Raw genomic sequence first — 5,000 nt, 5'->3', positions numbered from 1 at the left:
CTCTCTCTCACACACACACGCACACTCACTCACTCCCACCCCTCTCTCTCTCTCACTTGCTGCTCCTAATGTTGCAGAGGTCCGGGCCTTTTGGGGGCTGCAGTTCCTAAAGTGCCTTCTGTCACTGCCGCTGCAGTTAAGCAAACTTTACAGCCAGTCAAGCCATCAACCAACACAGCCTATTTGCTGAGCAACAGTGGAGCTTTGTGGTTCGCCTCACAGTTGACAGTAAGTTATGAGCCCTTTGTGAGCAAAAGGGAAGGAAAACAGAGATTGGAATTTGGCAGGAGAATATAATACGAGAATTCTCTCCTGTCCGTGGAACCTGAATTTCTTTTTTTTTTTTTCTCGTTCGTTCGGTCGTTTTCTTTCATGGAAACAATCAAGCATTGTTGAGGGGGGAAGAAAAGCAACTCTGACACATGAAATATAGTGAGGAGGGGGGCCCCCCGCGCTCTTTTAGGAAAATAGTAAACAAAGCGCCATTGAGGCCAGGTCTCCTTTCTGTCATTTATAAAGATAGTTTTCTTCCGAGCAGTCAAGGAGTTTACAGCAAGAGAGGTTTGGATTCGACAAATCAAGTGTAAAGTCTCCCACCGTTTGCACCGAGCAGGCTACTGAGACAACAGGGAATGCCAAGGAGTGTTTGGTAGTGAGGGTGGCATTGTGTGTGTGTGTGTGTGTGTGTGTGTGTGTGTGTGTGTGTGTGTGTGTGTGTGTGTGTGTGTGTGTGTGTGTGTGTGTGTGTGTGTGTGTGTGTGTGTGTGTGTGTGTGTGTGTGTGTGTGTGTGTGTGTGTGTGTGTGCACTCTTGCAAGCATACATGTGTGCATTTGTGTGTATGTGTGTATTTGTGTCTTGGCGATGGGGGCTGGGTGTGTGTGTGAGGGAGGGCAAATTTTTCTGTCTCACGGAGAGATACAATGCGTATATAAGAGATGGAGGAGGAGGAGGAATGAAGGGAGAAAGAGAGGAAGGGAGGGGAAAGGAGGGAGGGTGGGCACTGAGAGAGCACAGAACAGAACAGAGAAAGAAAAGACAAGAAAAGAAAAGAGAAAGGGGGCCCTGAAAAACTCTGAGCACCCGGCCAAAAAAACAGGAACAATGGCTAATTATGGGGGAGTAATTTTGGTGAGGCACACAGGAAAGAAGAGAAGAGAAGAGATGGACACTGGGCTCAGTGAATGGATTATGAAAGGAAGGGGCTATTCTGGCGTCCAGGGCAGCCCCTCTCAGTCTTTTCGGACAAGACTTCATGAGGTCATCATTGGCAGGCCTGGGCCCAGCAAAAAAAAAAAAACAGAAAAAAGACAGAAAGAGTGAAAAAAAAGAAAAACGCCAGGCTGGTACAACTGCCATGGACATCTGGAATGTCGGCACACAGTGGCCTGCTTTCTCCGTGGCGATCCCTAATTCCTTTCTTTTCCAAAAATAGGGATAGGCCCTCCTCGCCAACAGTGGTCACCCAAATTGGAAAATTTGCAGCGTCTAATGAAAAGAAAAGCAGTTTTGTTCCCTCTCATTCTCATCTCATAAATGGATTTCTGTGGAGGAAACGGGCAGAGGGGGAAAGAAGAAAAAAGAAAAGGAAAAAAAAACGAGGAAATTACCTTCAACGCAGCTTTGATTAAGCTGCTCTATTCTTGGGGCTTGCTGGACAACAGTTCATTAGTAACAGTTAGACCCACCCCTTACGCTAATGAGAACTTTTTCTCTCATTTTTTCCCTTTTTTGTTGTAAATTTCTTTCATTCTTTTTTGCTCCTTGCGTTCTCACTGTCTGTGTGATATGCCTGAGAATGCCCAGACAATAATACAATGCAGACAGGAGCCACTTATTCTCTCTCTCTCTCTCTCTCTCTCTCTCTCTCTCTCTCTCTCTCTCTCTCTCTCTCTCTCTCTCTCTCTCTCTCTCCTTCACAGTAGCTCCCCTTCTCCCATCCTTCTCTCCCTGCTTCTTTTCTAGTTCCCCCCTTTTTTTCTTTTACACTCCTGAGGAACACAGAGAGGGGAAAAAAGAAAAGACAACACGGGAGCAGAAGAAGAAGAAGAAGAGAGAGAGAGAGAGAGAGAGAGAGAGAGAGAGTGAGAGAGAGAGAGAGAGAGAGAGAGAGAGAGAGAGAGAGAGGGAGAGAGAGAGAGAGAGAGAGAGAGAGAGAGAGAGAGATGGAAGGGAAAAAAAGACAGACAAAACAAGGAGGGTATTCTCAAACTGTGGCCACATTTCATGTGACACGTCAATTGGAAAATCAAAACAGGGGTTGTTCATTTGCTCCACCCAGATGAGGCCATGTAAAAAGGAGGACAAGGTTGGGGGGGGGGCTGCCTGATGAATAGAGGGCCCAGCCAAGCCACACCGCACCACACCACACCACACCACACCTCAGAGATTTATGATTAAGCCTTATTATGTCGGGAGGAAACTGACATTGATTGCCGATTTGAGCCGCCGCAATCGCCGCTTCATCCACTCCTGTTGCACGGGGCGGGCGGCATGGTCAACAGTGTGTGGAGAAGTGACAGGTTGGTTGTAAGTGGAGGTGGAGTAGGTTGGGGAAGGGAGGAGGTGTAGGGGGGGAGAGACAGGGGAGGGGGGCGTTGTACTGTAGGACTGATGAATTAAGAAAAGGGGTATTGCCTTACATGAATGGCTGGGCTGGCACCCGTGTCTGTTTTGGAGGTGGTTAAAAAAGTTACCGCTGTACAGATTGACGGGTGTGGATGTAGTAGAACGGGTGGAAAAAAAAGGAGTAAAAAAAAACATCAAGGAGAGACAAGGAACATGAGAGAGAGAGAGAGAAAGGGGGGGGGGGTGAAGTACAGCACAGCACAGCACAGCCCGGCACTCCACTGCCACTGGTCTTAGTAATTGCCCCACAAATTTGGTTCACAGAAAGACATGTGCCGGCTTCCATGTTTAAAAAAAAAAAGAAAAAAGAAAAACGATGCTACAGTAGGCTGCCTACGCTCAAGGAGCGGCACGGACACGGCACGGACATGGCACGGCCCCTCAAAAAAAAAAAAAACCTGAATCTGAAACACGGCCTAATAAAATTCAGAGGAGCTGACAGACGTGGTTGAACAGGGATGCATGGAAGTGTGCAAGGGGTTGGGGGCAGAAGGAGTAAAAAAGGGAGGAAAAGAGGAGAAAAGAAAGAAAGAAAGAAAGAATCTGGACTGCAAATGCGACATCCTGTCAGAAAGAAGCGGCACATTACTGCATTAGACGCTGACTGATACAGAAAATGTCTCACCCGTCTGCTGCTAGAGCGTGTGTGTGTCTGACCGCCGTTCTCTCCCCTACTCTCTTTGAGCCTGACTGGGCTACATCCTGGACTTGTCTCGCTCATGAAACAGCACAGTAGCCCCTTAACTATGTTCCCAACAAACTGGAAAATATTTGCAACTCCAGTTCAGAGAGAGAGAGAGAGAGAGAGAGAGAGAGAGAGAGAGAGAGAGAGAGAGAGAAAGAGAGATGTTGAGGAAGAACAACAGAGAGCGAGTGAAAGAGAGCGAGAGAGAAAAAAGACTAGAAAAGAGAGAAGAAAAGATGAAGAAAAACAAGGTAGGGAGGGAGGAATGATTGGTGACTGGCTGGTAGTGCCAATGAGAGCTGAAGAATGAGGCCTCTCTCTCTCTCTCTCTCTTTCTCTCTCTCTCTCTCTCTCTCTCTCTCTCTCTCTCTCTCTCTCTCTCTCTCTCTCTCTCTCCCTAGCTGTGCGTGTGTAACACAATCCCAGTCTCAGCCACAGGCCTTTGGTCATCAGGAGTAGTCATGTTGACTAACACCTTCGTCTGCGACTGGCTCCCTTCCTCCCTCCCTCCCTCCCTGCACCCTACAGCCTCCTTTGCTTTCTTTTCTTTTCCTTCTCTCTCCCCACAGTACCTCCCTCCTCCTCCTCTTTCTCCTCCTCTTCTTCCCTTTTTCGCCGCACCGCACGCTCCCATTTTTTTCTTCCCCCACTGGCAATTGCAGACGCATGCATCATGACAGGCTTTCAGAATGAAATCATTAACTAAATTGCTTTCTTTAAAAACCACAAGTGTGCGACGGGGGCCTGTGTGTAGTGTGTGTATCTGTCTCTGGCCGGCGTCCACCGAGGCGCTCTGGTTCCCGTTTGCATTGCGCTGGTGGGGCTGGTGGGGAGCTCTGTTGTGGTCGCTCTCTCCACCGCAGCCCTTCTGCGCCTCGCAACTCAGCGCAGCCCAGCGCAGCGCAGCGCAGCGCAGCGCAGCGCAACCCTCGCAGTGGCAGGCTGCAGCCGCCACCACCACCACCACCACCACCACCATCATCATCACCATCCAGCCCTCCACCACCGCCGCATGCTCGCCCAAGCCAATATGAAATAATCGGGTAATCTCAAACTGCTCCTCCGTTTCTCTCGCCCCTCCTAAAACCACCATCAGCTACCCCCTCAGACCCCCACTCCTTGTCCCTGGGCACACACAAAGAGGCCCTTTGTTTTCACCCCAACCCCCCCCCACTCCTGACTCTCACTCAACTCACCCCCCCAGCCCATGGGTCGCCCCCTTAGCCGCACAGGTCTCGATCACTAAATCAATCAAAGGCATATTAAACAAATAGAGGTTTGCTATTTGAGGTGAATGATTTAGAGGACTGTGGGCAGAGAGAAAGAGGGGGAGAGAGAGAGAGAAAGACATAGAGAGAGAGAGAGAGAGAGAGAGAGAGAGAGAGAGAGAGAGAGAGAGAGAGAGAGAGGAGAGTAAAGTAGAGAGAAAGAGAGAGAGAGAGAGAGGAGAGTAAAGTAGAGAGAGAGAGAGAGAGAGAGGAGAGTGAAGTAGAGAGAGAGGGGCCCCCACCCGCCGCCATGCCACTGTGTGCAAATTGAAACCAACTACTGCGAAGAGCAAACAATGGCGGCACAGTGGCTTTCTTGTGCTCGCCACGCCACGTACATACGGCATTAGTCATAATGGCCATTAGATCCTCTTTTTACATATCGCCGGGATAATCTGACGCTAAAATTAAATGCTAAAG

The 5,000-nt window shown here is 49.1% G+C and overlaps 1 protein-coding gene across 2 annotated transcripts in view; it reads right to left on the bottom strand.

Moving 5' to 3' along the window:
* sox6 (SRY-box transcription factor 6) overlaps positions 1-5,000 on the bottom strand; it is a 241,712-nt gene that overhangs the window by 170,122 nt on the left and 66,590 nt on the right. The gene's annotated exons all lie outside the window — the stretch shown is intronic.

Source organism: Engraulis encrasicolus, chromosome 22 (genome assembly GCF_034702125.1).
Source record: "Engraulis encrasicolus isolate BLACKSEA-1 chromosome 22, IST_EnEncr_1.0, whole genome shotgun sequence".
NCBI lineage: Eukaryota > Metazoa > Chordata > Actinopteri > Clupeiformes > Engraulidae > Engraulis > Engraulis encrasicolus.
This window is presented reverse-complemented; position numbering and strand designations above follow the sequence as displayed.